Source organism: Rhinolophus ferrumequinum, chromosome 2, assembly GCF_004115265.2.
Source record: "Rhinolophus ferrumequinum isolate MPI-CBG mRhiFer1 chromosome 2, mRhiFer1_v1.p, whole genome shotgun sequence".
NCBI lineage: Eukaryota > Metazoa > Chordata > Mammalia > Chiroptera > Rhinolophidae > Rhinolophus > Rhinolophus ferrumequinum.
This window is the reverse complement of record NC_046285.1, coordinates 79,261,265-79,288,791: the sequence shown is the minus strand read 5'-3', so window position 1 is coordinate 79,288,791 and position 27,527 is coordinate 79,261,265. Positions and strand designations below refer to the sequence as shown.

At 38.1% G+C, this 27,527-nt stretch overlaps 1 long non-coding RNA gene across 4 annotated transcripts; it reads left to right on the top strand.

Annotated features, from left to right (window-relative positions):
* Positions 1-19: 19 nt before the first annotated feature.
* Positions 20-27,444, top strand: LOC117013328 (uncharacterized). Of its 4 annotated transcripts, none has more exons than XR_004421313.1 (5): positions 20-530; positions 1,302-1,394; positions 1,698-1,830; positions 2,431-2,592; positions 26,393-27,444. It is a non-coding gene; the product is annotated as an uncharacterized LOC117013328 (long non-coding RNA). The 4 variants fall into 4 exon arrangements; XR_004421311.1 differs by having other exon boundaries at positions 2,431-2,640; XR_004421312.1 differs by lacking the exon at positions 26,393-27,444 and adding an exon at positions 4,984-6,265.
* Positions 27,445-27,527: the final 83 nt, after the last annotated feature.

Genomic DNA, 27,527 nt, shown 5'->3' with positions numbered 1-27,527 from the left:
AGCGACGCGGGGAGGAAGGGGTTAGAGACCCGGAAGGCTGGGAGGGGTGGGCATCGGCGGAGACGGAGCAGGGCCGGGAGGGACCACGTGCCCCCGGAGCTAGGGGGAGGAAGCGAAAGAGAATTAGATTTGAGGGGAGGTGGGAAGGGGAAAGAGAAGGCAGGGAACGACTTGGTTTACTCCAGTTGTAGGGGCCGCCCCAGACATCTGGGGTCGTGGATGGAAGCCTAAACTAAGTTCTTTTCTTCTCAAGTGCGCCCTCTCCCCCAGGCGTTACTTGCGCGCTCCGCTGTCTTTGCTAAAGGAAGTGGGAGCTGCGCCTCGGTTCCATCCCGGGTCGGGACACCCCCTTGTGCCCACCTAGCTCTGTTTCCACTGCGGGGAGTTCCTGCCGGGCCCTGGGGCCTGGACTGGCTGGGGTGACGCGTTCCGGAGGCTCAGCGGAAAGCGGGAGGGAACCATGGGTGGAAAAGGAAAAGGACGCATTAGACAAATCTGATTCAACCCTTCTGACCAAGTCCCCGCAACAGGTAGGAACTTGGGAAGCGCTAAGGATCTTGTGAAGATATCACCTCCTAGGTGTTTCGTCATAGAAAGTTAAAGAAGCTGCTTGGCCACAAAGTCCTAAATTCTGTAAGGCGGGGACCGTGGCACCTGACACAGTAAAGTAGTAGTATTGTAACTCTGTTGAGAAAGGAAATGAATTCCAAGGATAAACATCTTTATCAGAAATGTTATTGCCAGGGGCAGAAATAAGACCAGCTACAAAAGAACGTATTCAGATATTTCAGAAAAACGGAGAAGGAAATTGTTTACAAGTATATTTAATAGCACCTCAAATGTGCAGGAAAAACATGAAGTAGTCAGCAGCAACTGAGGTCTGAAAGAAAGTGTGTGTGTGTGTGTGTGTGTGTGTGTGTGTAGAAGCTTTGGATGTGTTTAAATTTGGTGAGGTAGGGGAAGAAGTCCCTGATTCAAACTCCTTTGGGAACTTTTACTCCTCTCCTTCCCTCCCACTTCCTTACTGGTATATTTTTGACTAGAACAATATGCAGAGATAAAACGTTTAAAATGGGAATAACACCTTTAAAGTCCTCAATATTTTGTATTTTTTGATCTGCCTAGGCAAACAGAAGCTGTACTTGGAAATAATACATGCTGAAGGTTAACTTAAATGTAAATTCAGTGTCGATTTTAAATTTAAATGATGAAGTTCATTATAAATCTTTATAACCCAAAGAATCATTTAATTGAAATAACATTGCACACTAATGCACTGATTTTTTTCCAAATGTGTTTAGGATAAGAAAATTCAGTTGAAAATCTGAAATACATTTGTTTTTCCATCAACATGGATTTTTGTCATGAGCAGAATTCAAGACAACAAATTACTGGTGAATTTCCACCCTATAATGCATGTATAGATGAATATTTTGTACTTTTTGGAATAAATTCCATGATAGCTCTCTTGATAAAGGTTATGCAATTATCTACCATTAAATGTCTTCATGTCTCCCAGCTACAACTGATTGTCTCTGATGATTAAACAACTGGAGGTTCTCTGCAGAATACTCCTAAAAGAAGGGTGTGATCACAGTTACCCATTGAGAAAGATGCAGTACAAACAGGAAATAACCACAATTTGTAATTTCAGTCTTGTTTTTATTTGTTTAATGTCTGTCTGTCTTCCTTTTTAGACAATAAGCTCTCTGAAGTCACGGACCATATTTCTTTCATTCTCTACATACCCAGCACCTAGTAGTACCTGGAACGTTATCGACTCTCAGTGGCTATTTGACAAATGCAGGACCTGAATCCAAGCTACTTTGGGTGCATATTCCATAAGTTTAAAAACAAGCTAACACTTCTTCATTAAAAATATGGATTGAGTTCTTATTGTTTCTAATTTACATTGGGTTCCTTCTAAAAATTCTTAATTTGGTATCATGTTCATTCCAGGATTAAGAGTCAGGGAATAGATCAGACATAGGTTTCAGGGCAAGCCCCCCACATGTTTAAAAGTAGTCGTGACACACTGCTAAAATGAACAATTTCCTTAATTATAATGCTTAGGTAGTCTGTTTGCTGGCCTAAATGTTTCATTTGAAATGATCACTGTCCATTGCCATCCAGTTTACATGTTTAGTATCTGTGCTCCCAGTTGTTCCCAGATAGGAGATAAATAATTCATCAGAGGGGAAAAGCAGTTGGTAATAGCTCTAAATGCACATTGGTAACCTAATTGGCAATATATGGTAGCTCTAGCTGTAGTTAGGAGATTTAATAAATTTAACTTGTTGAACTAAGAAAGTAGTAAAATGCAGCCATCGATACCATCAATAGTCTATTTTAACATAGACTGTTTAACAAATGTTTTTTGTGTTGAAATATAGTTATGAAATATAACCAAACACTATAAAACCTATACAGGCATACCTCGGAGATATTGTGGATTTGGTTCCAGACCACTGTAATGAAGCCAATCGCAATAAACAAAGTCGTAATCATTTTTTCTGGTAGAGTGTCTTGCCTTCAATTTGTGAAGAATGCAACATCTATGAAGCAAAATAAAGTGAAAAGCGATAAAAGGAGGTATGCTTATATATGAGACCTGTTTTCAAAGACGATATTCAATATCAGGTAACTTAATATCCTGCCTTGTTAGTACTTCAGTATAGGAAAAGTCTAAAATATTATGGAGATAATTGCTTTCAATGTGTCATGAAATTCTCTTAGAGTTACTTTCTGAATAAAGAAACTTTCTCTGTTCTGCAAGAGAGATTTGTGAGGATTTGTGAAGCTTTACACAGGGTTTTAGTTGATCAAATGTAATTTCAAAAAGAATTATAATTGATAATTATTTCATTTAAGCAGTTTAGAGTATTCTCATGATACATTAAATCGAAGATTGTGGAATCTCTCTTTAAACTATGAATCATATAGTTTCTGTTACTGTTTGGAGAATTCTGTGTGATTTCTTGAGCAAAACTAGGTATTATTTGCTGAAACAAGCAATTTTACATGTTGCTAAATCCTAACTAAAATGTAATTTGTGTTTTTTATAACTGGTTCTTTTTTATAAGAGAAAAACATTGGACCTTTAGTACTACAATGAACCTTAATTTTCTTAGGAAATTATAGTTGATCAGGTATTGGGGGATTTCATTTATTCCTCTTTATTGAGAAAACGTTTCTGACTTACAACTTGAGGAGCCTGGAAAAGAATATTTTGACTGAAGTCCCTGAATGGTAAAAGATGATGATTTAAAAGGCTAGCTGTTAATATTAATTTGATGGAGAGAAATGAGCCACTTGGTTTTTCTTCGACTTAGTTTTTTTAAGCTTAGTTTTAACTAATTAATTGGACAAAAACTTATAATTCATGTGTATACATCACTGATTATTGGTTGATATCTATTTATATTGCCGCCAGGCAAACATGCATAGATTTCCTAAAGCTTTTTTCACTTGCTTTTTACTTGGGCCTAAACTATTGGAAAATGAAAGAATATATACTCTTCGTTTTTAATTTTTAAAATATAAATACCACAGAAGGAGCAACTTAAGAGGCCAAGTAGTCAAAGAGACTGATCATATGACTTAGAGCAGTGTACTCAAACAGAGAGTTCCCCAGAACTAGATGTTAATAAGTGTTCCTTAAAAAAAAAAATTTCATTCGGCTAACAATTTGAGGAACTTGGGGAGTGGGGAAGTAGTGGGAACTTTGAGACTGATAAGTATAACAGAACACTATTTGGAACCTTGAAATCAGTGAGCCTGGAAAGATCACTATGCCTCCTCAGTTAAATTCTGTGTTAATAGCATCAACTGAGTATAGTGACTTACAAATGGGTAGTATGCCAAAAGTTTGTTTACAGGTTAGTTCTTTGAAATAGGTGCACAAAAACTTGGTCATAATTAGTGGCTAGATGTTTCAGGTTAGACCTTACTTAATCTATAAGGTACTTAGAAGAATGTCATAGAACCTAGTTACAATATGTGGCAATATTTCTATGAGGAAAATATTTGGATTTACAACTTTGGTCAGGAGGAGCACATCCATTGTCTTTGTTACTATTTGTATTTCTATTATGTAGCAGATAACCAGGAATTGTGTTAGATGATGAAGTTACAAAAATTACATCGTTCCTTACACTTAGAATTCCATGGCCAGTTCATACTTTACCTACTATTATAAACAGATAATAATTATTGAGCAATTATGTGATAGGCAATCTTCTAAGCAATTGATATATATTAACTCATTGAACCCTCACAACAATTATATTATTAAATTATATTATTACCCACTTGACAGATGAGAAATTTGAAGCACAGAGAGGTTTAGTAATTTGCCCAAAATCACACAGTAAACAGCTGGTGTTTGAACTGGGCCTGACACCGGAGCCAGTACTACTGATTACCTTGTAGGTACATAAATTTCAGTTTTCATAGTAACCTTTCAAGGTAGTTGTTATTATTTCCATTTTCTATGTGAGGAACCTGAGGTTCAAAGAGGAAAAGCAACTTGCTCAAGACCTTACACAATTAACAAGTGCTGGAGCCCCAGTTTGATTCCAGATCTGACTAGCTGCCAAACCTCCACCATTTCTAGTTGACCATTGCTATGGGCTGAATGTTTGTGTCTTCCCCCCACCCCAAATTCACATGTTGAAACCTCACACCCGATATGATGGTGTTTGGAGGTGTGCCCTTTGGGAGGTAATTAGGTCATGAAGGTGGAGCCCTCATGAGTGGGATCTGTACCCTTATAAAAGAGGCCCCAGAGAGCTCCCTCATCCTTTTTCCAAATGAAGTTACAGTGAAAAAACGGCAGTCTATGAGGAAGTGAGTGCTTACCAGGCACCAAATCAGCTTTGATCTTAGACTTCCCAGCCTGTAGAACTATGAGAAATAAATTTCTGTTGTTTATAAGCTACCCGGTTTATGGTATTTTTTTTTTTTTATGTTATTTCGTTATAGCAGCCTGAACAGACAAAACACTCATGTTGTCTCCCTGGCCTATACCACAGCTGGACCTCAGTGATACTGTGATTTATATAAAGAAATAGATATTTGGTCTTCCTCCACGTTTCCTGGCATGAAACACCTAAAGCCTTTGTAATTTCCTGAGTTATAGGGGCATCTTTATTTTTCACCTTCTGAAATAGTTCCAGAATGAAATTGGGTGTCCTTTGTTATTCATAATAAACCCCTTTCAACTACATCTGAGTTTATGTTAATGTGATGACTTTTGGAAAGTCCCTAAGGATAGGGGGTCTGGTTGCCAGGGGAAGTAGCTATGTAATTAGAGGGTTAGAACTTTTAGCCCTACCCCCACTCTGACATCTGGGGAAGGGAAAGGGATTGGAGGTTGAATCAATGGCCAACGATTTAATCAATCATGCCTTCATAATGAAGCCTCCATAAAAACCCAAAAAAGACAGGTTTGGAGAGCTTCCATTTAGTGGACACGTGGAGGTGCTGAGTGTGGTGAGCCTGAGTAGGACATGGAACTTCAATGCCCCCTTTCTCCATTACCTTGCCCCATGCATCTCTTCTATCTGGCTATTTCTGTGTTATTATCCTTTCATAATAAACCCGTAATCCAGTGAGTAAACTTTTTCCAAGTTCTGTGAGCTGGTTGAGCAAATTAATTGAACCCAAGGAATTGAACCTCCAATTTACAGTTGGTCAGTCAAAAGCACAGGTGACAACCTGAACTTGTGATTGATGTCTGAAGTGGGGTGAGGAGCCCTCAACCTGTGGGATCTGACGCTCTCTCCTGTAGTATCAAAGCTGAGTTAAATTGGAGGACAGCCAGTTGGTGGGTGCAGAATTGTTTGGTGTGGGGAAGATACTGCAGTACACATCTGGTGATCAGAAGCGAGAGTAGTGCTGTGAACAAACAGAAAACAGAAGAGTGTTTTTTCCTAAACAGGCTCTAAAGAGGTGCAGTTCTGCAATGCCCGAGGCAGTAGTTCTCAACTTTAGAGTGCATTAGAACCGCGTGCAAGACTGAATCACCCAAACTGGTGGACTCCATCCCCAAAATTTCTGATTTAGTAAGTCTGGGATATCATCTGAAGATTTGAATTTCTAACAAGTGCTCACTTGATGTTGATGGTACTGGTTCCTGCAACATTAAGAACTACTAGATCTGATCTCTTAGAAGATGGTTGCAGCCTAAGATAAGGACAGAGCTAAAATAAAGATAACTAGGCATCACAGTGATACATGGTGATATGTCATGCAAAATTTCAAAGTACTGCAAATTAAAATAATGCTTATATAGCTCTTACTCGGAAAAAATGTACCAAATAATATATACTTCAAGGACAGAATTTGAAGGTCAATAATATCCAATTCCATTTTACTTTCTGAATAGATTTATTTTTGCAATATTTTCCTGGGTCCCTTTCTGCCTCTAGTTTTTTTCTTGAGTTTTTTTAAGTACCATTTTCCTGATGACATTCTCCTAAAAGACTGGCTCCATTCTGTGAAGTCTGTTCTGAGTTCTGTGTTGTTAGCTTAAAGTTCATATCCTCTGCCACTGCCTTCCCTAGCTCCTTGAAAGCTCAGGCCTGTCCCAGTTCTTGAGTCAATTTCCAAAGAGGCAGAACATGTCTCCATTAACTGTTTTCCCTTTGCTCCTGAACTCCAGCCCATTTGCCAGGCATTCTGGTTTCCCTCTACCAGCCTCTCCCTCCTGGCCATGCCTTTACAGATGCAACCAGGAGTGGGGTCTCCTGCCCCATCGGGGCTGATCTCCTGGAACCATCTCTGACATCGACAAACAAAACAGAAATGCAGAGTTAACTTCTCTATTTTTAGTGACCCTGTTCAGAGGGGATGCCTTCACAATCAAAACAATGAAAAAAGAAAAACCTGTTAACTCCTAATTCTTTCACATTGCTATTAATGGTGCTACTCTACCTCATTTCTTGAGCTGAAAATTTTGTGTTTTTGATTCTTCATCCTTTTCTGCTGTGTTCCATGTTCAATCAATGAGATATTGTATTGAATAAATAGGATATCTTTATGGTGTCACTCTCATTTGCCTCCTTTGCATTCTCCTCTGCTCCATTCAAGACCTGTAAAAAATGTTTCATATTCCCTGATGTCTCAGTTGGAAAAGAGCACATGTTACCTGGTTCCACCACCTATTTTGTGCTTGAATTCGCACTTAAAAAATTCTCATCAACTATAACACATTCATTATTGAGGAACTCAGTATTTCTTGAATAATAGCCCGTTCAGTCTTTAGAGGATATCATTAGAAAGTTCTTCATGTCAAACATATGTATGCATATAATATCTTTTAAACGAAAAAGTCACTGTAATATTTAAGGTAGAAGCAATTAAGTATCTATGGAGATAACAAAAGACAAATGCATTAAATAGAGCTCTTTTTTTTGTTTTTTGTTTTTGCACTTATGGAAATGTTAGGTGCTTCCCTTCAGTAATATTTTACACCTGGATTATGGGTCCTGTTTTGAAATTTGAGAATAGTAGAGCTAGTGAGACTGGTGAAAATTAAATCTGATGACTATGAGTGATTTTAATAATTTTAATGAAGACAGAACTGAGGTCCTAAGACAGATGACTTCCTTGGATAATCACATATAAGTAAAACTGATATATTTATTAGTTGTTTGTCCCTATTACTGAGAATAGATTATATGTGACATATAGTACGACGTATACAGATTTACACGACGTATACAGAATTATACACATATAATTCTGAAAAATGAATTTTTAAAAAGTACAAGATTGAACACTTTTAAGGCATAGAGAGTAGTCTTGAAATACACAACGCCTCGTAGGATTTATCAGCTTTCTATTTATAGTTCTGTCACTATGTTATACAAAACCCTGAAGTCTCTTGGAGAACTTCTCAAATAGTTTTAACAGATTTTCCAGATGCCTATGAAGTCAAAGGTCTATAGCTCCTGGTGTGTCATTTAGACTTAGTCACCACTGATTACCCTATGAGGAACTTCAAAAGAATAACAACAAATCTTTTAATGTTTTTCTCATTTCTTCCTTAGTCATTTGAATGCTGAAAATCCTGCGTGCTTATCCCAACACTCATTAGGCCCTGTTAAAAGTTGCTGTCCTCATAACTAACAAGAATCAGAGCCTGATAAGTGTTAAGACTATCTTATTTAGAGCCCATTAGATATTAGAATGTCTTGTTCTCTTGCCTTTTGGCTACAACCCTAAGATCTGCCTAATCAAACCTTGATGTTCTACATGGCAGAACATAAGCTACCATGCAGATCCCAAATTAGACTTCCCAGGTTTTTAGTTCTACTTATAAATAGAAGCAACCGAGGAAACATTTAACTTGTAGACAGACAGATTAAGTCAAGTAATGACTGGTAATATTCGGATATTCAAGGATATCATAGAACCATTTAAGAGCAGTAGAAAAATATTTATTGATGCTTAGGTGGCCTAGAACAGCTATTCAAGTTCTAGAGATAGGAAATTTCTGTTTATAATTTTTATTCTTATTTTCTTCTTATATACTTCTACTTGCCACATAAAAGGAGGGGGAAAAATTACCTATCATTTATCTGTCCCGATAGTCATTGTCATGAAACATCTTTAAAAGCAATTAAAATTTGCCCCAGAAATCTCTGTTGAGAGCGGCACATGTCTGCATCCTCACTGAATCTGTCAGTCCTCTTGGAGGCACTCTTGTGGCATGCGAAGTGATCCAAAGGTTACACTGGCACGTCTCTAATTTTAGCATTCTTAATGTGCTTGGTCCTTTTAGGAATACTTTAAACACACTTTGGGTTGCAATTATCACAAAGTATTTCCCTTATAATACCCAAAATAACAGACTGTGTGTGGGGGTGGGTGGGAGGATAGACAACATGTATATTTCCATCCACCTATCCATACCCTCCCACTTAGTGTAGTGTATATGCTAGCATTTACTTGGTTGCGTAACGTAAAGGATAGTGTAGCACACATCTCACTGTATAGTGTAATACATAGACACGCCCAGCTTCATGGACATGCAACCTATATGGTTGCACAGGGCCCTGCACTTAGAAGAGCCACACACTTGGTTTCACACTCTGCTGTCATCATCTTCAAATTCTTAATTTTTTAAGAGGGGCTTCATATTTTCATTTTGTACTGGGCCTTGCGAATTATGTAGTCTGCCATGGATAATGCAATGTATGGACAACTAAGTTCACGAACTCATCCTAGAAAAAGTGCTACATACCTCACTGCTGAATATCACTACGGTCACCTTTGAAGTACTCCCCTTGGGAAGCTGTGCACTGATGCCAGCACCTAGTCCACCCTTCAAAGCAATTTTGGAACTCTTTTTCTGGAATGGCCATCAGAGCTGGTGTCATATTACCCTTGATGTCCTGAATATCATCCAAATGTCTTCCTTTCAATATTTCCTTTATCTTTGGGTAAAGAAAGAAGTCATTGGGGGCCAGATCCGGTGAGTAAGGAGGATGTTCTAATACAGTTACTTGTTTACTGACTAAAAACTCCCTCACAGACAGTGCTGTGTGAACTGGTGCATTGTCATGATGCAAGGGCCATGAATTGTTGGCGAAAAGTTCAGGTTGTTTTTGTCTAACTTTTTCACACAGCCTTTTCAGCACTTCCAAATAGTAAACCTGGTTAACTGTTTGTCCAGTTGGTACAAATTCATAGTGAATAATCTCTCTGATATCAGAAACAGCAACATCGTTGTTATAAGTTTGTGAACTTAATTGTCACCATCTACAGACAACTTTTCTTTTTTCGCATATGTTCCTTCAATATTTGAGAAAATCGCCTGTGGGGCGGCCGGGTGGCTCAGTTGGTTAGAGCACGGGCCCTGAACAACAGGGTTGCTGGTTCGATTCCCACATGGGATGGTGGGCTGCACTCCCTGCAACTAAAGATTGAAAACGGCAACTGGACTTGGAGCTGAGCTGCGCCCTCCACAACTAGATTGAAGGACAATGACTTGGAGCTGATGGGCCCTGGAGAAACACACTGTTCCCCAATATTCCCCAATGAAATAAGAAAAAAAAAATCGCCTGTGTCATATTTCTATTTTAAATGTAAATAAGTAATGTAAATATACTCGTACATAGGATCATACTATACATAGTAGACTGACATACTAGATTTTTCATTCACTATATTAGGGATACTGCTCTCTGTCATTTATCTCATACTTTTTTAAAAAAAATAAATTTTATTGGGGAACATTGGGGAACAGTGTGTTTCTCCAGGGCCGATCTGCTCCATGTCATTGTCCTTCAATATAGTGGAGGGCGCAGCTCAGCTCCAAGTCCAGTTGCTGTTTTCAATCATTAGTTACAGGGGAAGCAGCCCACCATCCCATGTGGGAATTGAACCGGCAACCTTGTTGTTGAGAGCTTGCCCTCTAACCAGTGGAGCCATCCGGCTGCCCCTATCTCATACTTTTTGATGGCTGACGAATATATACTCTACTGGTGGACATATAATACCTCCTGTTCTTTGCTGTCACAGAGTAAATGTCCTGGAATAAACATCTTTGTTCACTTGCCCCAATATTACCTCAGGTTAAATTTCTAGAAGTAGAATTGCTGAGTCAAAGTGTATGAACATTTAAAACATGATCCATCCTATTTGACTTGCTCCTCAAAAAGATTAGACTCGATTATACCAATCTAAATCCCACCAACAGATGACAAGCGCCATGATTGCCCCACATGCTAACTGAGCATAATAATGCAATTCATCTTTGCCGATCTGCGCCTGTTATTTCTAATGGCCTTGGCCTGAGTTATTTGCTCACTAGGATAGCATTGATTATGCTAATATGGGACGGCAGCTTGAATCAAACGTCAGTGTACCTGTCAGAGTGAGTATCTTCTAGGGAGCAGTTGCGTATTGGCCTCCCTAGCTGAATATTTGAGGCATTCTAAGCCCTCGACTTTTCTTTTAAAATAAGGTTTTTGCTTTCCACGTGTCGCGTTCAGCAATGCCGTTAAGTGCTCAGAGACCCTCGGGGACATTAATCTTGCTATCTTTCTGTTCTTAACCCCCAACTTCTAAAAAACATTTTTATTATGAAACAATTTCAGGCTTTTACTAAGAGAATAGTACAAAAAATTCCTTCACGCACAGTCCCAAATGTTACCATTTTACCACATTTGCTTTCACATCCTCTCTTTCTCTGGACTCTTTCTTTGAAAGTAAGTTGCAGGCATGATGCCTCTTTACCCTAGATATTTTAAGTTCATTCCCTTATATAATCACAGTATAATTATTAAATCAGGAAAATTAATACAAAATTGTTATTTATAAACATTATTTAAATTTCATCAATATTCCCAACCACTTCCTTTATAGAAAAAGAAGAAAAAATTTTCTGGTCCAGGATTCAAACCAAGATCACACATTACAGTTAGTGGTAATGAGTTCCCCCGACATATACTTTTTTTCTTTTTTGGTCATATTTTTCTAGATAAATCGTAGGTTGATGCAGAAAAATAGTTTTTATCAACCTGAATTCCAAAAATCTGGTTGGTTAGCTTTTTTGGGTATTCATATGTTTTAAAGAAAAGTTACTTAAAAAGGAAAGAAATATGATCCAACAGGTTAAAGATGTGGCATACTCTTAGATAATAGAAATTTACAGCAGTAAATCATAAGCTATAAAAAAATGCAAAATTCAAAAACCTTTTAAAATGCTCTGGACTTAAAAAAATTTTTCCAGGGTTTTTCTAAAAAGATTTTTTGCCACCTTTGCTAATGGTACCAGGTGTTGAGAAGTCCTATTTGATTATATGCAAATAAAGTTACCTCTAAGTTCTTAGAGAGCCCAGGGAGGGATAAAAATGAAACAGATGTGATGAGAAATGACTCAGCACCAGAGACAAGGGCATTTGTGTTCTTAGGATAACAATGAACAGCTTTCCTTTCTCTTGAATCTTCTGTTAATACCCAAAATAGTGTGAGGTATGTTGATTGGGTAAATTAAAGCTTTAACTACAGTTAACACTTACATAGACTTCCTGAGACACTGAAGGTTTGGGGTAGTGTGATAAATTGACCTGAAAGCTTCTACAATTTAAAGATGAGTTCATAAAGTGCAGATAGATATTTTACTTATTAAACAAACATTCAAAAAGTGATCATTGAGGGTCAAACAATGTTTTAACCACCTTGAATGAAAACTCATTATCCTATTACATTTTGTAATTTTATAAATGGGCAAATGAGGCACAGAGAGGCAGAGCAATTTGTCCAAGGTGACACAGCTTAGGTGACTAGGAAACTGAGGATCTCAAGGGAAGGCCTACTGGGGCCAGAGTGGTTTAATCCCATACTCTCAAACTAACTCTGAAAACTAACTTTGAGGCTGGGGCCTCACTTCGGAGAAATGGTTGGGAGCACAAGCAAAATTCCACAGGACAGAGGCAGTGAAGAAGATAAGAGAAGATCCAGGAGAGGGTAACAGTCAGAAAACCTCTGAAAGCAAGCTGCCATATTTTCAACAAAGTTATAAAAGCTACCTGAACCAAGCTTCCTTCTTAAAGTCCAGGAAAACTAAATTCACATAAAAATGAGCAACAGAACAATATCAAGGTCAGATTCCGTGCAAGTTGTTATAAAGAAAAATAGGAAGTAAAATAACAATAAAAGCATACCAAAAAGGTGCACTCAAAAAGCAGATTTGAAGCATTCTATCATTTCAAAATGAGGTAAAATACAGTAGGAAGATTATATAAGAAATGAAAGAGCAAAATAAATTAGAATTCAAAAAGGAAATGACAGAACTCAAGGAAGAACTGGTCAATAAAGTAGTGGAGTTTAGGTTCCCAATCTAGAGCCTGACTCCAGGGTTCGTATTGTATGCTGAGTACCACACAATAGTCCTTCCGTGGCAGCTGCCTGCAGGTTCATTCGTAAAGAAGCTGAATGTCTTTACTTTTAAAAATGGCTTTAAAATATTTTCAAATAGTACATGTTGTCGAAAGATTTTAGTAAAATGATTATTTTATTAAAATAAAAATATGAAATTTTTATTTTATAATTTTGTGACTGCTTCAGTAGAGAAGTATAATTTAAATATCAGGTCCTATATTTCAATCCAAAAACTGTGGTGATTTACTACATTAAATGTGACTCTGTGAAAAATTAAGTAAAACTTTTTTTAGAAGCCACAATGATAAAAGTGAATTTATTAAGTGGCAGTAAATGTCACAAGATATTATGGAGACATTATACTTATATAGAAACTCACCCAAAATTTATTAGAGCAATCATTTGGAATGTCACATTGCATTATTATAAATTAGAATTTTGCCATCATAAAAGTGTGAGGAATGTGTGTAAGAAAAGAATGCTGTTAGCAGAATTGAATGGCAAACTTAGAACAATGATTCTCAGGGTGGGAGAACACGTGTAATTTTAAAATGTGTATTGAATGTGACTATTGTTTTCCTAATACAACTCAAGAAAAATTAAGCTTAATAAAATCTGTTCAGTTGGTCTTAGAAGAGTTGTTTCACCCTGAGAAGGCACTATAATGAAATAGAATAAAATCTGATATATAGTGACATAGATCCTGATGTGTGTGATGTGTGTGTGTGTGTGTGTGTGTGTGTGTGTGTGTGTGTACACTGGAGGTGGGTAGATGCAGACTAGATATATTCAAATCACTGTGGTAGATTTTGCAAACTGTAGGACACAGCTGAAGCCCATCCTGCCCTGTTTGAAAACCACAAACATGAAATATTAAGGCTAATTGAAGAGATATTTGGACTATATACAGAGGTTGTGTATTCTAGTATAGCTCATTCTGGAAAATTTTCCTACCCCTAACATTTTTTTGCACAAAAAAATCAAGTTAAATAAATGTTGTAGAGTCTTGAAGGAAAAAAGATGGCTTTGTCAGCAAGTTGTTTTTAAGTTGTCCATAAACTTAAAGTTTTTAAGTTGGTTCCATTTCTATGAACCAACATAGAGCCGAAGGAAAAGAACATTTTTTAAACCAGATTTTGAGGAATATGGAAGTCCCATGTTCTGATTTGGATTTCTCCAAAACGATTTCGGATCTGGACTTTGGAGCCCTACATGGGCCTACCTCAGCAGGAATGGAAATGGAAGTGACCCAGATCTCTTTGCCCACGGTTCATTAATAATTTAATTTACTAATACAACTGAGCCACAGATGACATTAGCCAATTATCTGGGGCTCATGTCCAGGGTGCCTGGACCCCAGGTGAATTCTGCCTGCTTTGTTTCCTAGCACCTTAACCTCGATGCCTTATGTAGCCAGCCCTTTCTTACCCATTTACTGAATCCTTCCGTGACTTGTCCAGAATGCATTTTCACTGCACATGACACATTCATTGGAACTTGAAGGTTAGGAAATCAGAGACAGTTTAACTCAATTCAACTCAGCCCATTTGATTTCTTCTAAACAGTTTTAAGAAAAAGTTGTTGGGGTGGGATGAAAATATTTGATTAAAAAGGGATTTGAATTTTGAAGAGTCCAGTTTATTTGTGGTATCATAACTCTGAGAATACAGAGAATTAACTCCTTACTATTGACTATATAGAGATTTAGCTTTGTTTTTACATAACATAATAGATAATTTTATAGTAAGAATGTCAGTAAGTTTCAAGGAACTTTGGGGAAAGCACTATGTTTAAGATAGATACAAAAAACACACACTTATTTAGTTTTTTTAAAATGTAGCTAACTTTCTTTGTTTTTAACATTGCTGTTGTTTATTGTAAGATAATACATGCCGGTGGTAAAAATACCTAGAGAAAAATCAAACCGTAGGAGCTTATCCTGTAAAAACCAAATCTCCCAGATCTGTTCCGCAATCTTCAAGTTTCCCTCTGAAAACGACAATAGTTTCTGAAGCTGAGGTTGATGAGCAGGTAGTGAATTAATCCTTTGCAACTCAATCTTTGTCTTCAAAGACTTAAAAAAACAACATGTTGGGCTATAAGCCTCAACACTGTTGGAAAGAGCTACACAGCTTTGGTTTCCTAAGAGTCATAATTGGTGTTGCTTACTTGTAAAGTGGACACGATCCAAGGTTTATAAATGATTGCACAATAAAAATTGGAATGCCCTGTTGTGGATCACTGAATAGGTACCCCTCAGGTTACAATTTAACAATGCTAAAGAAACCAAACTATGGAAACAAATGACAATAAGTGAAACATTCATCAGAGATTTGAAACAATTTAATTTTAATTTATAGTTTATGGAATATTTTTCCTCCCTCAATGTCACAGAATTTGAATGACTGTTTAAAGTAATTGTTACCTTTGGTACAATAGGAATTTCCGAACAGATAGATGTTTTCAAGATAAATCCATTTTCTATTTTTATAAACCTAATAGTAAATGTTTTATCTTTGTATTATTCACTGCTATTTGATCTTTTTTTCCATGTAAGAAATTCCTTGTCTTTTCATGGTCAATACTTGCTTCTCTGTGATATCTGAATACTCATTTCTAAAATCGTGGTGAATATATTCTCCCTTTACAGTTCATTGCATTAAGCTACTATTCTAAAGAGAACATAGTATAGATACTTTTTGTAAACAAGTTATTTATATTCTAGATTTTTTTGGCTTGTATTTTCATAGCTCAGGGCCCAATATTTCATTAGTGTGAGCTGACTTTTTTTTTCCAGTGCATTTATCTTAACACTTATCTATAATGAATTCACCTGCCATGTTTCTGAATTTTTAAAGAGCCGTTATTGATCTTAACAGCATTTTACAATCCACACAATAAACACTCATTTTTTTTTTATCCAACAAACATTCATTAAATATCCACTATGGTTCAAATTTGGATAAGATACAGTGCCATTTCTAGCAGCCTCACAATGTTTGACTTGGGGGAGGTCAGCCAACATGGGGAAAAGCAACACACACCTGATCAAATACATTTTAGGAAATATTAATTCAAAAGATACATTCACAATCTGGACACCATCTTGGTGGTGAAACATGATAATGTTGGCAGAATAAGTTAGAGAAAAAGTTGCCTGCTACCCTCTAGTAATTGGACAAGAGCTCAGAAATGTGCTTTGTTATATTCAGAAGAGAAATGTTTGAGCATTCATGATTTTAATGTATGTCCTATGAACTCTGAAAAAGTTGTTTGGTTCTAATTCCAAAGGTTTTCCTTTCTAGTAGCGACTATCAGTACAGTTAAGATTAGTCAAGCGGGGGTGCTCGGTTTGCCTAGTACTGACATGCTCGAGGTGATTAAGGGGGACTATTGCTAAACTAAGATTGTGTCATCAGCATTCCTGTTCAGAAATAATTTGTCAGAATAGTTCACAGGTTGCTCTTTAACAATGCCGTCTGCTTCTACCTCCTAACTCTTAAGGCAACTTTATGTTGAAAAGCAAAAATCATGTGCTTCAGTTGTTACCTAATCACTACACTCTATCATCGTCACCATCATCATCACCATCATCACCATAGCAAGAGAAGGAGCATCTCACATATTTTAAATGAAGCCTCTGGAACTTCTCCCCAAATCTATTCCCATCTAGTTGTTCCCTTTATCAGTAAATGGTGACTCTGTCCACCCAATTGCTCACGCCGGAAACCTAGTTGTCATGCTTGAAAATTCCATCTTCCTGTGAAGGGTACTTCATGTCCAAGAAGTGACCTTTCTACCTTCAAAATATTTGTTGAATTTGTCCACTTGTTTCCATCTCCATTATCATTGGTCCAAGCCACTATTGTATCTCTCTGGACAACTGTGAAAACTTTATCACTGGCCACTCCATACCCACACTTGCCACTTCTCCAATCCAATCCTCAAAAGTCTGGATCGCTATAACAAACATATAGCACAGACTGAGTCGCTTATAAACAACAAAAAAAGGTATTGCTCACAGCTCTGGTGGCTGGGAGGTCCAAGATCAAGGCGCCGGCAGATTCAGGGGCTGGTGAGAGCCCTCTTCCTGGTTCAGAGTGGGGCCTTCTTGCTGTGTCCTCCTCACAGGGTTGAGGAGCTAGGGATCTCTCTGGAGCCTCTGTTATAAGAAGATGGAGTCTCATGATGTAATCACCTCCCCAAACCCTATCTCTTAATGTCATCATCTTTGTGGCTTAGGATTCAAAGATGATGATATTTGGGGATGGGGAGCATAAACATTCAGACCATAGCACTAATTTCTCCGCTTAAAATCTTTCAGTGGCTTCTCATTGCTCTGAAGGTAAAATTTTAAAATCCTTAATATGGTCTATCAGGTCCTACCTGATTGCTACTGTCATTTTGAGCTCTTGGTCACCATTTTTCTGCCATTTTGGGATTCTTCCTCCTTCAGTGTTCTTCCATCTCCTTCCCATCTCAGGACCTTCTCATGTGTTGTTTCCTCTGCTCCCTGGACTTTCTCCACCTCTTGCTGGGGAAACTCATCCTTTAGATCTTAGCTTGAATGTCACTTTTTCTTTAATCCTGACCCTGCAGGCTACATTGGATTCCTGTGTTGTATTTTTCTCAAAGCACTCTATTTTTGTCACTGGTAATAATTATATGGTTATTTGTATAATTATTCATTCAATGTCCATCTTTCCCACTATTATAAGCTCCATGAGAGCAGAGACCTTACCTGTTTTTTTTCTTCACATCGTTTTCCAAGCACCTAGAGCATTTCCTAGCACAATAAATATTTCTTATATTTATATAGAATACAAATATATTATTACTACTCAATAAATATTTACTGAAAACAAATTAGGGCAGATACTCACTAAAACACACTATACTTTAGCTTTAGTTTATGGGATATTTGGTATTAAAGTACATCTTTTATCAACTCAATCTGTAAGAAATTAATCCATTAGTTATCTGTCCTGAGCTTTGATAACCATATACTATGGCCTAGTTAGTTTTATACACATTAGATACCCCTGAATTGTTGAGTCAAATACAAATGCTTTTCTCTCCTTCTCTCTCTTTTTAAAGCAATCACAGAGTCTATGTGCCTTGTCTGGCCTTTCACTTGAAGATTCTTTGACTCTCTGAGAAGAGAGCCCTCAGCACGCACTTCTCTCTTGCCGTGGGGCTGGCCAGTACGCGTTCCTCTGCTGTGGCTGACCTCTTTGGGCAGCGCTATCTGATGCTCCTGCAGGGAGACACCTTGTCTTGCCCTTAGAGTCCACCAGGACTGTTCCAGTTACCACTCCTGCGTCCTGGTTCTCAGGTGCAAGTCACCTGTTGCCTGCCAATGACGTTGGTCCTGTTGCTGCGTGTGATTTCCACTGGCCAGTCTTGACTTGTTTGCAACATCATGACATCTTACTATCTAGAACTTTATTTCTACTGGAAAGCTGAGAAATTTTATTTTTCCTTTCTTCTAGATCATATGAAAATTATTAACTAAAATGGTCCTAACACAGATTTTTTTGGGACAACATTGTGACATCTCCCCCTGGTTTTTATCCTTAAGTCAGTTCCCTATTGTGTAGGACAGACATTAAGGTGGGCCCGCGATCTCTACATCCTGGTATTTATGTCCTTCTGCAGTCCCCTGTCCTTGAGTGTGGGTGGGACCTGCGATTTTCTTCTATTCAGAAGAACCCAGCAAAGATGATGGTATATACTTGGTTACATGGATACAACTTACTAAGATGATAACATAGCATCTGTCTTGCTGAGATATTTTATCTTACTGGCTTTAAAGAAACAAGCTGCTGTGTTGTGAGCTTCCCTAAGGAGAAGACCATGTACCAAGGAACTGAGGGCAGCCTCCAGCCAACAGCTAGCACGAAACGGAGGATCTCAGTCTGAGAGTGAATACAGAAGCAGATCCTTCCCAGTTGAGTCTCAGATGGAAATCCAGCTCTGGTGAACATTTTGATTGCATTCTTGCAGAGGAGCCACCTAAGCTGCACCCGAACACGTAACTCACAAACACTGAGACAAGTGTGTATTGGTTTAAGTCACTAAGTTTATAGTAATATTGTTATGCAGTAATAGATAACAAATACATCTATCCTTGAGTAAAATGGATTTCTGACACACTCTTTTCCCAACCATTTATTACTGCCTTTCAGCATGTAATTTGGTCAAAACTTTTTGAGAAAATACATTATAGCTTCCTCTTCCCACATGTAATTATTTACCTGCCAAAAATGTCTAATCAAGTATGACTTTTGCTTTAAGAATCCGTATAATTTTTCCTTTTGCCTCCAGGTATCACAAACAAGGTGTGAACAAACAAATACGGTGAATGTTTAAATTTAAAAAAATATATTACAGTAAAAGACACATTGCCATTCATCCCCCCTCAGAATACTCTCCCTCGCTTCAAACATACTTATCCCATCATTCTTGCCACTTTCTGAAGCCGTTCTGGAAGTCCTCTTTCGTAAGTGTCTTTACTTCATCCTCCATCATGACAATGCTCCATGTCACACATCACTTCTGGTACAGCAATTTCTGTCAAATAAAAACATTACGGTGTGTCCTCATCCACCTTATTCACTATATCTGGCACCAGGTGACTTCTGCCTCTTCCCGAAAGTCAAAATGATCATGAAAGATAAATGTTTTGAATCGATTCAGGACATCAAGCCAGCCACGACAGTGCAACTAAAGACACTCATGTACTCGGTAACCTATGTGCCTACTGGCTAGTGTATTGGACACTACAGCTTTAGAGAGTTACGTGGTCATGTTAAACTACAGACATAAAGTAATCCACATAAAATTCTGCTTGAGGAGGCCAAATCCTTCTGGATTAAAAAGGCATGTTATATGAATGCATGTGAGTACAATAAGATCTGAGGCATGGATTAAAGAAGGGAGTCATGGTGGGTATTCTGATTTAGTAGATGTACAATGGATCTTTGACATGTGCAGATTTTACATTTGTACTACTATGTGCCCAAGAATGAGTCTTATAAATTTGCTGTGGTGTGAATTTGAATCAACCCGAGTACAGGAGCAGTCCCTTAGCTGGTGTCTGACCTCTCTGTGTCCGTATTTCTCGACTTAGCTTAGAAGCATTAATGTTAACTAAAATCCTGAAAGTGTCACTTAATTTTTATCATTTATATTTGTGGCATTTTTTGGGAGAAATCACGTGCAGTGGAATATGCAGACTTGAGGTCATGCCCATATGAAGACTGAATCTTTCACCAATGTCAGGTTTTGATGGAACTGTGAGGGGTTTATAAGACTAGGTTGGGTCCTCCTGTTTGATTCCTTTTAGGCAAAGTCTCCATGAAATGTTATGCCCCATTTATTGAAAGTTTTCATGATAGCATGTTGCAATTTTTCTTTCTTTTCTGTATACTATTATGCTATCCTAACGTTATTTGTTAATATTGCTTAATGAGCCAAAGAGAAAATTCTCACTTTTAATTTAATAAATTGTTCCTTTTGGAAACTTTCCATTTTAAAGTTCTGTGAAGGAGGAATGAAGAAGTTTTATTTGAAGATATTTTAAGTATTCTTCCATCATGTACAACTGATTCTCAGTCGCCGAGAGCTAGAGTGTTTCTCAAGGATCATCCAGACCTTTGGGTCATCCACCTCTTTCTCTTTGATGCAGAGGAGCCATAGTATGAATTTCTCTTAAATTTTGGTAGTAAGTTTGTGAGTGTTTATTATAGATTAAGTATGTTTTAAATATTTCATAATTTAAAAATAATTGAGGAAAGGTCGTACAACTTGTTCTTTGATCTCTTCCCATTAATACAAGTTTCTCAACCCTTGGCCCTACTGAACTTTTGGGCTGATAATTCTTTGTTGTTGAGAGCTGTTGTGCACATAGGATTTTCTACCCACTAGATATCAATATCTCATGTTCTGTCATTAATATTCCAACAGTCATTACTTATTTTGGGTCTCCATTACTTCTCACCCAGACTCTACATCAGTCCCTGAACTGGCTTATGTATCCAATATCCTAATTTGTTAATACACCCTCACCATTACCATAAAAAGAATAATAACTATAATTTATGTAGTCTCTAGTGAGTGACATGCAAATACTGAGTGCTTTCATTTGCCAACTCTTGTGTGACATGATGAAAATAAGAAACAGAGAAGTTAAATGACTTGCCCCAAATGACACTGCTAGTGAGTAGAAGACAAGATTCAAATTTAGGTCTGCTAAACTTTAAAGCTTGTGATCTTTCTGTTATCATACTACCTGAACATGACATCTTCCTGAAACATGAATGGAACCTGTTTCTTCCTGATCACACGCTTTCAGTGGCTTCCCCATGAATACCTCAGGCAATATGATCGGCCCATTCCTTTGTTACTCTGCTCCCATAAGCATATTTATACACACTATGTTCTTATCTCACTGACTGGTGACCATCTTTCCAAACTTGCAATGTATATTCATGCTTTCAGGCCTTTGCTCATGCTGTTTTCCTCAACCTGAAAGCTGCTTTTTTATCTCTTTTTCTTCTCTAAAATTCTAATCATCTTTCAAAACTTAGCTTCAATGTATTTTTTTCAGGGAAAGCTTTCCTGATATGCCCAGGATTGTTTCTTCTTCACTATCATAGCACAATGCGTGTTACAGATTGGTTTTACATTGTTCTGTTTTATTGGGTACTTTTCTACATATCTGTCTGTAAATACCTGGAAAGCAGGGATCATTCCTTATTTATACTCTTTTCCCCTCTGACAACCATCAGTTTGACCTCTCTTTCTATGAATCTGTTTCTGTTTTGTTTTATTTGTTTTGTTCTTTTAGATTCCACATACTTGTATAAGTAGAATCATAAGGTATTTGTCTTTCTCTGACTTATTTCACTAAGCATAATACCTTCCAGGTCCACCCATGTTGTCGCAAATGGCAAAATTTCATTCTTTTTTATTGCTGAGTAATATTCCATCACACACACACACACACACACACACACACACACACACACACACACACACACACAGAGCCTCATGGCCTATAATAGCTATCCTTATTTTCTTCCTTGCTCTGTTCTTTTTACCCTTGCCCTTTCTTTTTGTAGTTAACCTCACAACTTAATCCACAGATTTCAAGATATTAATACTGAGCTATGATTTAACCAGAGGAGGAAAAATTATTAACCAAAGGTAAATGAAGTTATTGATGAGATTCTGTGTCTCGGAGAGGAAGAATGAATGTAACTTTTACCAAGAAATAATTGCATTATGAGAGGAAGGGGGACATGTTGCAATTTGTGGTTTGAAATTTTAAGTGTGGGGAGAAGGATGAATGAATGCTGAATAGCCAAAGGGATGGACAGTGAAAATATCGCTGATTGGTTCATTCCATACCTTTTCAATCCACTGTAGCATGTCTGGGCTTTAGAAACTGGAAAGCTAAGGACTATATTTCCAAGACTTGCTTAAAGTATAACAAGGGGTACTCATGTTTTCTGCCAGGCAGACTTCACAGGCAGAAGTGAGCGTCATAAGGCAGAGGCCACATGGTTCTCTGGCAAGCACAGCTGGAGAGGCTTTTGGTTTTTCTCCTGCAGCTGTTGTAGAGATTCTAGTGACCAGATCCTGGATTCATGGGTATGAAGCAGCAGACGATGGCAGCAGGATAGAATTGCTGAAAAGTTCCTAGGAGGTGGTTGGGCCTTTCTCCCGGCTATGTTGTCAATGATTATGCAATAACCAAGCATGGTTCCTTGGCCTTCCCAGACATCCTGTAAACTAACCAATACCCTGTAAGGAATCCCTTTCTGCTTAAACTAGTGAGAGTGTACTCTGTTGTCTAAAATTAGTGCACTAATCTATGTTTCTGAACAAGTCAATTGCAAGGGGAATAGGAGTCCCCAATTTCAGAAGGGGCAGTGGATGTTTGAGAATTAGACACAATAACTCCCTCCCCTCCCATTTTAGTCCTTAACCACGGAAATTGGGCATTTACCTCGTCTGCTACTGTTTTTGTTAAGAATTACCACGACTTCCTCAATGGAACCTTTTGGCAGCATATGACCCTGATGGCCACCTAACACTTTTCAAAACCTCTCCCTTTCTTTATCTTCTGGTTTCCTTCTTTTCCTGCTGTTCCACCTCAGTATCCATTGAGGGATCTTCTTTCTCTGCTGCTGATCATGTAAAGATGACTATTCCTCAGCGTTCTACACCAAATCTGCTTCTTTTCTAACTACATATTAATCAGGGGGTGATTTTAGATTTTTCTACTCCTATGGCTTTAATTAATTTCTGTATAATGCTGACTTCCAAATGTATTTATTCAGGGCAGTTACCTCTCCTAAGCATCAACTGCATTCTGAATACCGCTGCTTCCATGGAAAGGCGAGACTGACAGGACAGCACTCATTGGCATCCTCCTCTCCCCTCATCCACATCCCTCAGACTAGCAAACTACTCATTTTGTTCCTTATCCTGGTCAATGACACTGCCATCAACCGGATTGCTCGAGCCAGAAACTGAATGTCAACCTTCAGTCTAAACTGCCTTTGCTTAGCCAACCAGCCTTCAAGTACTACCATTTCTACTTCCCAAGTAGCTCTCTGTTCAGCTCGACTGCCTCGGTGTTAGATACCATCATCTCCAGCCTATTTATTGCAACAGCCTCCTAACCAGTTTCTTCCTCCAATCTTGCCTCCTAGGTTCATTCTTCACGTTGAAGACAGGCCCATACATCCAGAACACATGCCAACGCATGTCTTTTCCCTGTCCATAGAATAACATCTTAACCCACAGCGTTTGCAGGGTCTTCCATGGGTTGGCTTCTCTAGCTCCATTTATTGCATTCCTGGCTTCCTCTCCAGCACACTTTATGTCTAGCCGTATGAAATATGAGAGTAGGGCATATTCTGAGGTCTTTGGCTTGTGGAACAGCATGCTAGTCTTGTTCTAAAGGAACTTATTTCAACTTAGATACAATTTTCTTCAGCAGGTCTTTCCCTTCTGGGTTGTTGCCTCTGCCTTGTTCTCCAATAGCAGGCAAGTACCTTCCACTTCCATGTAATACATTTGTGATGTGCAATTATAACTCCTGATTTACTCTTCTGTCTTGCCCTGATACACCTAACTCTGGGGAGGCGGAAGCTATGTCTATTTTGTTCATTGGTAATAGCCCGATCACTCAGCAGAGTACTTGGCACTTAAATATTTATGAAATGGATGAACAGTTGACACAATTAATAAAGTAGTATATGATAAAGGGGTAATAATTAATTGTTCACTAACTACTGCCTAGTGACCATAACTGTCAAAGATTTAGTTAAAATGGAACAGAGTTGCAGGAATCTAATTCATGGTCAAGGCTCTTGTCCTACAGCAATGATGCAGGCAGTGTGTTTCTCTATACCATTACCAACACAAAAAATATTTTATTGAAGTACAACTTATAATAAAATGCAGAAATCTTAAATCTAAAGGTTGCCTGATTTTTACATACGCGTTTACCTGTGTCACCACTGTTACCACTGCTCAGATCAGCATGTGGAACACATCCCGCACCCCAGAAGGCTCTCTCACCCCTCTTCCAATCAGTATCCTCTCAAGGTAATCAGCTCTGACCTCTTATCCCAGACTATTTTGCCTCAGTTTGAACTCCACATAATGAAGTGGCTTCTTTGACTCAACATTATGTTGGTGAGTTGTGTTCTTTTTTTGTTACTATATTCATTCCATTGTGTGACTATATTGTACTTTATCGATTCTACTGTCAAAAGACATTTGGGTTGTTTCAAGTTTGGACTATTATAACAAAGCTATTATAAATATTCTTATCTGTGTCTTTTGGTGGACATAAACCGTAATTGATGTGGGGTAGATAGCCAGAAGAGGATATGTTTTATGATAGGATATGCATAAGTTTTGCTTAAGTGGATATATTATTAAATGTTTTACCAAAGTCATTATACCAGTTCATACTCCCATCAATAAATGTTGGAGCAGGCCAGTTGTTCCACATCCTTGTTATGAATTCATAGTATCTTTTACCAATTTATAAAAACATATACAATCGTCTAAGATGACAACTGAAATTACCGTAATGGTATTATATAAAAGCATTCAAAGTAGGCTTTTTGAGGGTTGTTGGTTTTCAGGCATAAACTAACAAGAATGGCTAATATTTACGGGGCATGCACTGCTCGCCAGGTATATGCTAGGCACTGTGTGTAGGCTGCCTCATTTAATCATCACTAAAGCTCTATGAAGTCGATACTGTTATCCCCATTTTAGGGATGAGAAACTTGTGGCATAGAGAGATATACCATGAAATCACAGACTTTTAAAGAACTGGATGGAAAACCTGTATAGATTAGCCAATGCAATCCCTCACTATATTGACAAAGAAGCCAGCCCAGAAAGCAGGCTGTGTCTTATGAAAGGAAGGTCACCCAGTTTGTTAGAAGTAGAATCTGGATTGGAATGCAGATCTCCTAACTTCTCACCTAGCACTGACAATAAATCAGCAGTGAACAAACTAGATAAAACTAACAGTAATCAAAATAAACACATTTTGAAAAAGTACTTCATTCCCTTCAGAATTTAGTTATGACTTTGGTTTGTGGAATAGTTTTACCAAGTTCTAAAACATTTTTAAAACTGTCAAGCAAGGTCATATAAGAAAAGGATTCACATTATGTAAGCCAAAAGCTTATATAATTGTGTGTGTGGGGTCATTTAAAAAAAGAATATAAAAATGTCTTACTTTTGCCAATGCTATAAAACGTGGGAACATCTTGCTGGTGCCTGGTGGTGGCCAGCCTCCCGTTATGCAGATTTCCCCCAATTATCCCTGTCTCCTGGTATTCTTGCCTCCTGGTATTCTATAAGTCCTCTCCCACATTACATCGGGATTGGTCTGTGAGACCAATAGAATATAACAGAGGTGATGTCACTTCGGAGGTTAGGTTATAAAAGACATTATGATTTTTACCTCGTTCTCTCTTGGATCATTCCCTCTGGGGAATCCAGCTACCATGTTGTGAAAATCCTCAGACAGTCCTGTGGAGAAGCCCACGTGGTGAGAAACTGAGGCCTCCAGCCCACAGCCATGTAAATGAGCCATTTTGGAAATGGATCCTCCAGCTCTGGTCAAGCCTTTAAATAATTGCAGCCTTGGCTACAATGTCATGAGATATTCTGAGGCAGAACCACACAGAGAAGCCATCCCAGATTTCAGACTCAGAAACTGAGATGATAAGGTTATTGTTTTAAGCTGGTAAGTTTTGGAGTAATTTGTTATATAGAAACTGGTAACTAATACAGAACCTTCACAGGACCTTGGCAGAGGCCCAGGCAAGTGAGAAGCCTAGAATTTTGAGTTTCATAAGCTTTATGATAAATTGTTAAATGCTGTCTACTAGATTGTTGTAGCAGAAACAGGTAGCTTTCAACCAAAATTTGTTCTTTCTTTCTCCCACAGAAGCTGGAACGTGGTCATGCCTGTCCAGCTATGAGACACAACGCCAGTCCCCTATGCAGCTAAGCTCTTGTTAATGAAATGCAGCAGAAGTAATATGTACCCTTCTGGACTGTGCTTTCAAGAGAATGGTTGTCATGTTCCTTTCTTCCTTCTCATGGGCCAGGATGGTGACAAGCAGAGTGGCCTTGGAAGCCAAATGTTAAAGATGACAGAAAGTCTGGCTGAGTTACCTCAATGACTTTAGGAAGCAGGGCCTCTATCCTTCCAGACGAATTATTTCGTTAGAGAGAAATAAGCATCTATCGCATTTGAGTGATTACCTTTTAAGGTCTATGTATTAAACAAGTGACCCTACCCTAGTTAGTTACGTTCTTCAAAATTTAGATACTTAAAATTTCCCCCAGGATCAAGTCTTAATGTTACTTATTTCTGTAGTTGTTTGTTGATTTATTCACTTTTTATTCTATAAAATTCCAAACATACAAAAGTAGAGGAAATCATATAATGAACCCTTATGTACTCGTCATTAAACTTCAACGTTCATTTATAAAGCCATTCTTATCTTCTGTGCGTATGTGCCATTTCCTACATATTTATGGCCATTCCTATGCCATTGATACGCTTTCCCCTATGCTTCCTCCTGGATTATTTTAAAGCAAATCTCAGAATCTCAAACATCACGTCATTTCACTGGAGAAATTTTAAATGCCATGTAAGAAACCTTCTCCACCTTCCCTGGAACTCAGTGCTTTTTGTGAAACTGTGGCTGTAGAAAAGACCGATTCCCATTTTTTGACGATACATAATGAAGACAACGTGAACTGCAAGGTTAAGCTCACCTGCCAGTGTGAGAGGCACAAACTATCCCCAGAATGGACCAGAATCTACCTGCACCCCATTCACGCTGGAAACTGCTTATAAAGGGACCTGGCTTACAAAGAGACCCACGCCAGTCAGGCTGAGAGTATGGTGTGACCAGCATCAGGTCAAGAACTGACGCCAGGTAACTTGGGTTCTAACCATCTATATCTCACTCAGCTGCTTACTAGTTGTACGCCCTTCAACCAGTCACCTAATTATTCAGATCCTCATGTTTTGTCACTTATAAGGTAGAAATAATACCTATTCTATCACT